The following is a 12,300-nucleotide window of genomic DNA, read 5'->3' as shown; positions in this document are numbered from 1 at the left end:
GGATTGCTGAAGCTTTTCAGAAAAAACAATCCCAATTAATAAAAGAGATCTCAATTGATAAAAAATATATAAATCTCAATTAATAAAAAAGATCCCCATTAATTGCAAATTTAATAATTCCTTCCAATTAGCTTTATTTTAAAAGCATATGGAGTAGGGTGGCAAAATTGGGGTTTTTCAGCTAAATTTGCTGGAGCTGAAATCCCATTTTTGGTGCAGATTTAGAGAGAAAAAACCCTGGAAAATCAGTTTATCAGGGGCTAAAAAATATGTGGTTTGATCAGAACATTATTGAATTATTGCGATTTTCTCTTGTGATTTTATTTCATTCAGGATGGAGCCAAATTTGAGGTTTTGGGTTCATCTTGATTAAACACAGACAGAGGAAAGAACAATTTGGGGGCAGCTCAATGAGCCTCAGAAATGCTGCTGTGGTGGAGTAGGGGAATCTGACAGGAATATTTTGAAACTTTAAAAATCTTGGAGAGTTGGGATCAAAAAGCCTGGAAATTACAATTCCAGCAGCACCATTCATATATTTTAACAAAAAAATGGCAGTTTTTTTGGTGGGTGTGCCTCAAAAATCCCAAAGGTGCAGCAGAGCCTGATCCTTTTTAAAGAATAAATTAATAAAATCAAGTGAAATAAAAGCTGAACTTCAGCCCAGGGATTTGCCTTTTTATCCTTGGAAGATTTCTGTTAAAAATGATTGTTGATATTTTAATTTCACAATTGCTTGGTGGGAGGAACCCTAACTTAAGGGAATTTATTTTTTTCTCCATATGAAAAGCTTCTCCAATTAAAACAAAGCAAAACAAAAACAAAAATAAAAACAAAACAAAAACAAAAGCAAAACCCCACCCCACCCCCCCCCCAAAAAAAAAAGGAAAAAAGAAAAAAAAAAAAAAGTCTTCCTCCCTGAGGGCTGATTTCCCTGTCTGAGCACCCAGAATTCCCTCAGGAACAAAACAAACCTTAAAAAAAAATCAGATTCAGAAGGTCACAAACTCTTTTTTTTCTTTATTTAATGCTCTCCTCTCATCCTGGAATTTCAGGATTATCTAACCTGGAAAAGATCCAGGTTGGAGAGGTCAAACCCCAGAATTTTCTTGGGCAGTCATGGAAAGGATCCAACAATGCCAAGGGAATAAATAATTCCGAATAAATAAATAATTCCAAATAAATAATTCCGAATAAATAATTGCAAAGAAAATCATTAGCTCAGAAATGCAAATGAGGTAACATCAAGCAGGATGAGGTCACACAGGAAATGCCTCACTAACAAATGGCTTTTAATTTCAGCTTAATAAACCCTAAACCTCACTTTAGTTAAGCCTCAACTAAAGAGGTGTTACACAGGAAAATTCCTTTTTCTCTTCCCTTCTCCTCTCCAAAGAGATCAGGACAGACAGACAGACAGTTGGACGGACAGTGGGAAGGAATTTTTCCCTCAGAAAAGCAGGGAAAGTTTCACCTCAGAACAGATGAAGGAGTTTTTCCCTTTGAAAAGCACAAAAAGTTTCACCTCAGGTTGGATAAAGGAGACTTTCCTTCAAAAAAACCAGGAAAAGCTTCACCTCAGGACAGTGGGAAGGAGTTTTTCTCTCAGAAAAGCTTCACCTCAGGACAGATGAAGGAATTTCTCCTTTAGAAACACAGGAAAAGTTTCACCTCAGGACAGTGGGAAGGAGTTTCCCTCTCAGACCAGCAGGAAAAGTTTCCCCTCAGGCTGGATGAAGGAGTTTTTCCCTCGGAAAAGCAGGAAAAGCTCCAGCTGAGCTCTCTAAACCCCATTAATCCCCAGCTTTAAGGTGATTTCCCACCCGGCCAGTCCGGCTCGTTCTCACCCCAGCCCAGGGCACGGAAATCGAACAGAAATAACATTTGGAGAGGCTTTGCCTTCCTGACCCTTGGAAAATGCTGATTTTGTGGGTAAAACACATTTATTTCAGCCAACATCCATCCTGGGGTGGGTTTGGGATTTGGGCTTGAGCCTGACCCTTGGAAAATGTTATTTAGAATATTAAAAAGTGTGGTTTTATGGCTGAAAACACCATAAAAAAGGAGCATTAAACACAAAAAGGGAGTTTTGAGAGCCCTCCAAGGCACCTCAGCACCATCAGATTCTCGAAGGACCTTGGAAACTGGTCAGCATTGAAAAACAATTTTAATTAATATTTTCTATCCAAATAGCTTCAAAATTTTAGCTTGAACAGAGGTCTGGTGTCATCAAGAGCATCTTTAAATATTTGAGTGCATTTTTAAATGCCAAGAAAAGAGGAATTGCACCTTTGCTCCTGCCAGGAGGTCAAAGTGCTGCAGTGGGAGGGCACCAAAAGTGAAATGTTGTGGGCAAAACTCATTACTTATTATTTAATTTCTTATTATTTAATTACAATTCTATTTAAGGAATTATATGAAATTACCTATTATTTAATTTCACACCACAGCCAGCCCAGGGTGGGTTTGGAATTTGGGATTGAGGCAGGAGCAGCAGGGTTGGGAGAGGAGCAAACCCAGCTGGGCACGACCCTGAATTCAACCCACAGAAAACTCCACAGCCCCCAGGAAAAATTAGCAAGGGAGGGGATGGGAAATGCTGTAAATTCATTTTCAAGTGTTGCAAATTCATTTTCAGTACCTTAAAGTCGAGGCTGTTCAGGCTGACGACGTCGTCGTCCTTCTCCCGGCGCTTCCTCTTCTGTGAGAAACAAAACAAAATTATGGCTTTGGGGTCAGAAATGTCATTTTAAACACTGTAGTCTGGAGATGTTTCCTTTTTTTTACATCCCCAGCTAAACGTTAGAACTCAAAAATTAAAAGCAGAATGCAATTTTTTTTTTTTTTTTTTGTTATTTAATGAAATTTGTTGCGTGGAAATTAAATTATTTGTCTTAAAGCTTCTTTCCCATAATTATGGTTGGGAATCAAATCTCAGAGTAGGAAGTGGCAGCAGCAGGGACCATAGGGAAATGATTTGGGATTTATTTAAGGTCATAAAATCATGTTATGGTTTGGATTGAAAGGGATTTTAAAAATCATCCTGTTCCAAACCTCCACTTGTCCCAGGGTGCTCCAACCTGGCCTTGGACATTCCAGGGATCCAGAAGTTTTGGATTTTAAATTTTTTAAAAAACATTTTTATTTTTAAAATTTATTTAGGGACTCCCTGCCTGTGTGTGAGAGCTTTGGGATCACCCATTCCTTCAGGCATGGCCAGAACAGAGCTGTGGCTGCAAAATTCCTGCTGGAAATGTGAATGGCTAAAAAAACCCAAGGATTTTTGTGGGAGAAAAATGAGGTTTTTGGCCTGAGAATTCTCAGCTCTTTTCCCTTTCCAAGAACAGAACCATTGGAATAATGATCACAGGCATCTGCACTGAGATTCCTGGTCTTTCCCACTATTTCTGGAATATCTGAACTTCTTTTTTATAATCCAGATGATGGAAACCCAATTGGAAAACCCATTAAAAAAACCCCAAAAAAACCCATGCCGTGTTCAGGCGTGGAACACGGAGTGGATTTTTATCCCAGATTTTTATCCTGATTTTGACCCTTGTCCTTTTCCCAATGACTCAACTCCATCCTCCTTCCACTTCACAAAGGAAAAAATAAAAGAAATTCTTGAGGATTTTTCTATTGTTATCAGTTCAAGTCTAGACGTTGAACGAGGTGAGGAACAGCCTCCCTCACTCCAAAGTTCAAATTTCACTTTTTTTTTTTGCCCTCCCACTGCAGCACTTTGACCTCCTGGCAGGAGCAAAGGTGCAATTCCTCTTTTCTCGGCATTTAAAAATGCACTCAAATATTTAAAGACGTTTTCGATGACGCCAGACCTCAGCTCGAGCTGAAATGTTGAAGTTATTTGAATAGAAAAGATTAATTTAATTTTTCAATGCTGACCAGCTCAGTTTCCAAACTCCTTTGAGAGTCTGATGGTGCTGAGGTGCCTTGGAGGGCTCTCAAAACTCCCTTTTTGTGTTTAATGCTCCTTTTTTATGGTGTTTTTGGGCCATAAACCCACAATTTTAAATATTTTTAATAACATTTTAAACAATTACAGCCATTTTTAATTTTTTTTGCCTGTCCACACTACGTTATTATTTGATATTAAATATACCCAGCTCATGGTGATGTTTAACAGAAGTTCACTCACTAATTCCTGATATTATATGGGGCTTTTTTTTTGCAATTTGGATGCTGTTTTTTTTCCTCTCAGCTCAAAGTGGATTCAAGGATAAAATTCCTCAATTATTTGTTTTTCTGTTTTTTTTCTGAGTTTGCAAAGAGAGGATCCCAACTCTCATGTGAATCTCTTCTGGAACAGATTTGCTGAAGCAGAGAGGAAAAAAAAAATCCCACACCAGGGAATTAAAATTCCCCTTAATTCCCGGATTTCTGACTCCATCCTTTTCCAGAGCACTGAAATCCTTGAGAAAATACAAATCCAGTTCCTTCTCCAACCCTGCTCTGGTCATACTTTTTCAGCTTTTTCCCCCCAAAAATGAGGACTTCAAGATTTCTTTAGGAGAAAAAAAAACAAAAAACCTTCAATAAAGATCCCACCTCAACCTTTTTTTTGGAGGGGGGGATTTATTGGTTCCTTATGGGGTGAAGGATTTAATTTTCCCCATAAAGCTCCAGCCCAAAGCCAGACACCGAAGTGAGGCCAAAATGTTGTTTTGAAAGTGGCGAGACTCAGGATTCCATTGGCTGCATCCCCATTTCCTCTGCCCAAGCTCAGTCTGGAGAAAATCTTAGACATTGCACTCCAGAGCCAGCTGGGATGTGCCAGAAGAGAAAAATTCCAAGGAAAACGGTTCAAATCCAAGGATTTGGAGGCACAGGAGGGAAAGGCAACAGAAAAATGCCTTTTTTTCCTCTCGTTTTGGGGTTTTTCATCATCCGTGATCCCACTTATGCCCCTTGTCCCAGCTCCCAAATTGTGGGGAAAAAAATCCTGAATTTATTAAAGGGGAAAATTCCCCTCTCTCAGTCCATAAATTGTGTGGAAAAAAATCATTTTCCCCAACTTATTAAAGAGGAAAATTCCCCCTTTCCCAGTCCCTAAATTGTGTAGAAAAATTTTCTTTTCCCAAATTATTAAAGTGGGAAATCCCCCTTCTCCCAGCCCCCAAATTGTGTAGAAAAAAATCCTTTTCCTCAACCTAATAAAGGGGAAAATTCCCCTCTCTCAGCCCCCAAATTGCGTGAAAAAAATTCCTTTTTCCCAAAATTATTAAAGCGGGAAATACCCCTTTTCCCAATCCCCAAATTGTGTGGGAAAATTTCCTTTTTCCCAATCATTTCCAGAGGAGTTTTCACCTCTGGGTTCCTGCTTTTCCAGCTGTTTCACTCACCAGGGTGAAATCCCAGTGGGAGCCTGGAGTCAGGAATGTGAAGGAACTGCCTCGTCTCAAGGGGTACCTGTGAGCAGAAATTATCATAATTATTATTAATAATAAACAAATCAATTAATTATTATTTTTATTATTATTTTCCAAGGCTGCTGCAGAATTGATAAATCCCATCAGTTTCCCAGCATAGCCAAGACAAGGAATGCTGGATTTTTTTTTTTAATTGTCTTTTTTTTTTGTGGGAAGGAGGAAGCCAAAGGATTTACCAGCATTCCCCATTAAAATTTAGAATTTTGGATTCAAACTCTCCTGATTTTGTACATGAATAAAAGGGGCTCTGTGTGAAATTTCCCACTGGGAATTGTAGGAAAAAGCTCTTTTTGGATCCCAAATTTCCCCATCCAAAAAATTAAAAAAGGAAGGCTACAACAGCAAAAAAACCCCAAATAATCATCATTTACAGCCTCATTTCCCCATTTTGACAAGGCAGCTTTGGAGCTTCCCTATCAAATTCCAGCCTGGAATATTTCCTGGAGTAATTCCTGAAGCAGGGAAGTCAGTGGAACACACAAAGGGCCCTTTGTAATCCCAGTTTGGAACAAAGCTCAGCCCTTTATTGCACCAGCCCCACCTGAGCAAACAAATTCCCCTCCCAACTTTCACCCTCTGCTGGATGGAAGGAATTTTTTTTTTCCACCCAGAATTTCCCCCCCCCCCCAACTTCTTCTGGCCAGAGGATGGAGGGATTTGTGTCTCTTGGTGGGATTTTTAGTCCCAAATGAGCCACATAGATTTTTTTTTCAGTTTTTTTTAAATTGAGATATTTCCCCCTTTTGCTGTCTGGCGAAAATACTGAGAATCCCACTGGATTCTTAAAAATCTGGGAATAACAGAGGGCTGCAAATCCTCTGGATTTCAGGGATTTGACTCCCTGCATTCCTAAATTCTGGGGAAGGAATCTGAAAAATCCAGAACCTCTGCTCCCTTCATTCCCAAATTCTGGAGAAGGAATGTGTCCGATCAATCCAAAAGCAGAATGGATGGAGCCTCCAGGAGGGCAGGAATTTGTATTTTGGGATGAAGAATCCCAAGGAATGTTCATTTCCAACCCCAGGTCATGGCCTGGAAGCCACAGGAGGCTGGAAAACCACTCAAAGCAACTCCCAACCATCAATATCAGGATGATACAGCCACCAAAGAAAAGGAGGAATGATCATGAGAGGAATTAATTTGGGAATTTCAGCATTTTCAGTTGGAGGGAGGAGGTGTCTGATGGGATTAAGGCTCAAAAATCCTCACAGGGAACTTTGGTTTTCCAGAAGAGAAATTCCTGCACCTCCAGCTCCAGCAGCTGAACTTTGGCCCTTGGTCACTGAGCTGAGGGGGAAATGCAGTTAATAATTCCCAGGAAAAGTGAGGAATATTGGAATATTGGGATGTCAAAGTTCCCTTCAGTCCTTAAACTCCAAAGTGGGATTTTCTGCCACAGCAGAGCCTGTCCCAGACCTGCTGCTCATTCCCAGCTCCAGGATGGGCAGAGGGAAGGCTGGAAAGTTGGGACTGTTCCCCTGGAGAGGAGCAGACTCCAGGAGAGCTCCGAGGAGCCTGGTGTGTCCAGGCCAGCCCAGAGCACGTCCATCCCTGCGGGGCCTGGGGCTGTCCTTGGCTCCCCCTGCTCCTCTCTCCCTTCTGGGGCCGGGAGCGCAGAGCTGGGCTCATCCTCCCCTCCCTGGGAGGGCACAGAGCCACAGGGAATTCCCACATGGAATGTGCCACGGGAAGGGCTGCGGCGTCCCTGCGGGAACAGCTCTTGGGCTCCCTCAGTTATTAATTGGGAAAAACAGGAGGAGAAAAAGGGGATTTAACAAAGATCTCTGCTTGGAGGGACCGGGGATTTAAAGCCATCAGGAGAATCTTTTCTCCAGAGCTTCCCCACCCATGGAATTGCTCCAAGGGTTGGAGTGGGGCTGGGAGAGCAGGGGGTGCTCACTTGGAGAGAAGAAAATTCCAGGGAAAGCTCAGAGCCCTTTCCAGGGCCTGAAGGGGCTCCAGGAGAGCTGCAGAGGGACTGGGGACAAGGGCTGCAGGGACAGGACACAGGGAATGGCTTCCCACTGCCACAGGGCACGGCTGGATGGGATCTTGGGAACTGGGAATTCCTGGCTGGGCTGGAATTGCCAGAGCAGCTGTGGCTGCCCCTGGATCCCTGGAATGTCCAAGGCCAGGACAAGGCTTGGAGCAGCCTGGGACAGTGGGGTGGGAACTGGATGGGCTGTGAGGTCTTTTCCCACCCAAACCATGCCAGGATTTCCTCTTCAATAGTTTAAGTAAAGGAGTCAAGTGAGAAGAGAGTGAAGCAGAAACGATGATGATGATGATGATGATGATGATGGTGGTGGTGGTGGTGGTGGTGAGGTCCCATTCCTGCCCTGAGCAGTGGCACCAGGCCTGGGCTGGTTTTCTCTCCCAGCTGAGTCACCTGCCTGACCCCACGTGGATTCCCACATTTGGGGCTGACTCAGGATTGCTCCAGGGGCATCCCTGGCACGGACCTGAAGCCAGTCCAGGTGAGTTAAAGGTCATGGATGATGATGACCTGAAAGGATCCTGGAAGCTTTTCCTCCACAAATCAACGTGAGGAGAAGCAGAGCAGAGCAGGGCTCAAAACACTCCATGATGGATTGATCCAAGCTCAGAGTGGCCTGGCTGGAATATTTTAGGATGTGAAGAGAGCAAAATAAAGTGTCCAGCTGGTGCCAGCTGCAGTTAAAGGCTCTGAGCTGCTCCAGGAGTGTGAGCACCTGTGACAGTGACACCAGGAGCTCCTGCTGTGTCACTGTCACCTAAGCCAGGCTCAGGTTGTGTCAGGTCACTCCCTGGAAAAGATCCCCGAGGATTCTGTGAGCAGCAGAATTTCTGTGTTTGGGGCAGCCAGAGACTCTCCCCTTACCTCAGCAGGAGCACAAAGAGTTAATTAGGGCAGGCTGATCCTTACCCCGCAGTGATTAATGGGTGCAGGGTCACCATTACAAGGCAGGCACAAAAATAAAAGTTTGGAGATGTAAAACGTGGAGGCAAAACAAATCCCTCAAAACTCTGGGCAACCTTGTGGAGAAGAGAACAAACATTTCTGTTTTGGTACCCTCTGTTTGCTTCAAGAAATGAAATGTTCTGGGCTTTTTTCCCAGCAAATGGGACAGTGCCAAGAGAAAAAAAAAAAAATCTTTCTGTTCAAACAGATTGCCATGCTGCTGATCCATAGGGAATGTTTTTAACCTTAAAACTGAGAGAACTCCAGTTGGCTTTTCGAGGCAGAAAAGCAGCTGAGAGGGAAAGCCCTGAAGGCAAAACCCGTTTGACAACATAGCAGAGGAGATGTGGCCCCAACAATCTCAGGAGAGGAAGCTGGGGTAATTAATAGATAAGGGATTGATAAAGGCAGCTCGATTGTTTCACTTTAAGAGCAGAGTAGGAAACGCTCATTGTTCCCCACCTTCCTTGGATAAACACTGGGATCCTCCTGCCAGCATCTTATGGAAGCACTTGGCCAAATTTGTCCTGGGAATTGCACTGCCAGGTTGATGATTTACCTCGGGGAGGAGTTCAACAGCTCTGCAAAAACACCCCCAAATCTTAAAGCTGTTTGTCAAAAAATGAAGTTAATTTTTCTATCCAGTCTTACGTTGTTTGTAATCTTTTTGTTTGCTTTGTCTGCCCCAGATTCAGGCTTGAATCTGTACCTTTTGTACCTTGGTTTTAAGGAAGGAGGGAGAGGGAAAAAAAATCCATAAATGAGGTTTTGGAGTCAGCAAGAACGCAGAAGAAGACACCAAGAGCTCCCATCAGTCAGAGGGTGAGGCACAGCACAGCAAATCCCCATCAATGTCATTTTTCTCCCTTTTTCCTGTAAATCAGCACTGCTCACTCAGCATTATTCCACAGCCTGCCTCCTCTTTTTTTTTTTTTTTCCTTCTTTTTGATGATTTCTCCAGGAAATTGCAGAAAAGCTTTGATCTGGCAGGACTCTGAATTTTTTGGAAGTTCCAAAATAAATTCTTCAGGCTGGGCAGCAATTTTGTGTTTCCTTCCCCTCTGACTTCCAACCTCCTTTTTTTTTATGGGTGTTTTCAGAGCATGATGTTCTTAAACATAAACCAATTTTAAGATGGTGAACAGAAAAGGAATAGATTAACATTTGGGGTTTTTTTTCCCCTCCCAAACAATCAGCGAATCCTGCTTAGAATGATAAGAACGAGAAAGCTCCACAAAGAATTTTTGAATTTTAATTTAAAATTTCTGCAGGGGAAAAACAAAAGGATTTTTAACTTGTTGAGAGTTGATATTTGCACAATATCCAGAGGCTTTGGCTGCTAGAGGAGGCCTCCCAAGCTGTGTGCAAACAAAACCTGACTCAGGGCACTCAGGCTGGGCTTGTCACGGTTCCTTATCTTGCAAAGCTCCAGGGGAAAAGCTTTGCTTGAAGAAAACTCCGTTGCCAGAGGTTTGAAATAGCTGAAAGCAAGAGAGAACTCGATATTTTGGTTTGATTGAACAGAAAGATGGTGTTGGTGAAGCCAGGCTGGATCCTTCCAGCCCTAATGAAATAGGGAACAATTAGGATTTAAATAGGAATGCTGGGTGGCCCTCTGGAAAAGGGCTTTGAAAAGTGCAATAATTTGCAGGGTAATTCCAAGTTAGGAATTGCAGCAGGCTCAGCTTTGCAATAGGAGTTGAACAGGGATGGGGTCGAGCAGCTGAGAGCTGCCTGTACTTTTCTGGAATTCCCATGATTTTGTTCTTTCCTCCTGGCACAAGCTCTGCCCCTCAAAGGAAGCTCTGGGCAGGTTGGAATTAGAGAGAGAACAATGGATTTGTGGCCACTTTTATGGGATTCAGCTGGGAAGAGCCATTTTCCAGGCAGGAGAATTTGCTCCTGGCAGCTATTGGAATATCCCTGAACTGGAGATAAGCCCTGAGGAGATTAAACAAGCACCGATATCCCAGAATAATCACCCTGCTGACCTCCCCAGCAGCTACAGCTGAGGATTCAGGGATATCTTCCCACCACACACTTCCCTTCTGATCCAAACATTTTCCTCCCACTTTGCCTTCCATTTCCCTCCCTGCTCTGCTCCAAGAAAATCCAAAGCTCCCTGTTAGGGCGGACAGGCAGAGCTTTCCAAAGGGGAAAAACAGCTTTTAATGGGGACACTCAGGGCTCCTCTTTTCCCCATTCCAGTAGAGAAAAAAAGGAGACTCAAGGCTCCTCTTTTCCTCATCCCAATAGGAGAGAAAGGACAATCAAGGCTCCTCTTTTCCTGATCCAAATCCTTTTCCAGCTGCCCAAGTTATTCCACAGTTAATGCAGAGCAGCTCAGCAGTGACATGAACCAGGTGACAAAGGTCCTTTGTGGGATTTTTAATCCAGGGGATTCATTTTTGTCCCAGCTCCACAAACATTGGCACTGGCAGCAGCTGAGGTTCCACAGGAAATCTTGGACATCCCAGGGATCCAGGGGCAGCCACAGCTGCTCTGGCAATTCCAGCCCAGGCAGGAATTCCCAATTCCCAAGATCCCATCCAGCCCTGCCCTGTGGCAGTGGGAAGCCATTCCCTGTGTCCTGTCCCTGCAGGCCTTGTCCCCAGTCCCTCTGCAGCTCTCCTGGCGCCCCTTTGGGCTCTGGAATGTGCTGGAAGCTCTCCCTGGAGCCTTCTCCTCTCCCAGTTTCCTTGGACACTCCCAAGGATCCAGGGGCAGCCCCAACCTCAGTTCCAGGCTCTCACCACCCTCAGAGGAAAGAATTCCCTCCTGGTATTTAGCCTCAATTTCCCCTTTCATTTGTACCTACCACAACCACCATGAACCCCCTGATGCCGGCGGTGCCTCAGATCATCCCCAGCTCTCCCCTCACCAAACATCCACCTCCATCCATGGGTTTGGTTTTTTTTTTCTTTTTTCTTTTCATATGGCAGGAATAAACTCTCCTCCCCATACTCTATTCCCAAGCAGGTCAGAGAGGATCATGGCAATAATCCAACGCTGCAAAGAGGAAAACTTTCTCCTTGAATGAGAGAAAAATGAAAGCTGCTGACGGAAGGAGCATCATCAGCTCCGTGAGTCAGCACATTCCCAGGAGCTGCCCACTGCAGGAGCTGTTTGTGCTCTCCTTTCCAGGGCTGTGATGTGAGGAGCCACAGGAGGAGGAGGAGGAGGAGGAGGGAAGGGCTGAGGAAGAAGCGATGCAGCTGCTGCCAAAATATTTTGCTCCTCAGCATCCACACAAGGTCTGTCTCTGCTGCAGGAATAGCCCTGCTACAGAAGATGCAGTGCCCAGGATCCCAAAAAATTGGGGTGCTGCAGGAACAGTCTTGGGCCCAGCAGATGCAGAGCCCAGGATCCCAAAAGTTCCCAAAACTGGATCTCCCAAAAGCTCTCAAAGCAGAAATTGGGGTGCTGCAGGAACAGCCTTGGGCCCAGGAGATGCAGAGCCCAGGATGCCAAAAGCTCCCAAAGCTGGATCCCAAAAATTCCCAAAGCACAAATTTGGGTGCTGCAGGAACAGCCCTGGCTCAGGGGATGCACAGCCCAGGATCCCAAAAAATTGGGGTGCTGCAGGAGCAGCCCTGCTATAGAAGATGCAGAGCCCAGGATCCCAAAAGTTCTCAAATTTGGATCCCCCAAAAGCTCCCAAAGCACAAATTTGGGTGCTGCAGGAGCAACCTTGGCACAGGAGATGCAGAGCACAGGATCCCATGTTCTCAAAGCTGGATTCCCCAAAAGTTCCCAAATTTGGATCCCCCAAAAGTTCCCAAAGAACAAATCTGGGCACTGCAGGAGCAGCCCTGGCACAGGAGATGCAGAGCCCAGGATCCCAAAAGCTCCCAAAACTGGATCTCAAAAGTTCCCAAATTTGGATCCCTCAAAATCTCCCAAAGCGCAGTT

Source organism: Sylvia atricapilla, chromosome 5 (assembly GCF_009819655.1).
Source record: "Sylvia atricapilla isolate bSylAtr1 chromosome 5, bSylAtr1.pri, whole genome shotgun sequence".
Lineage (NCBI taxonomy): Eukaryota > Metazoa > Chordata > Aves > Passeriformes > Sylviidae > Sylvia > Sylvia atricapilla.
The sequence above is the reverse complement of the archived record's forward strand: the minus strand, read 5'-3'. Positions refer to the sequence as shown.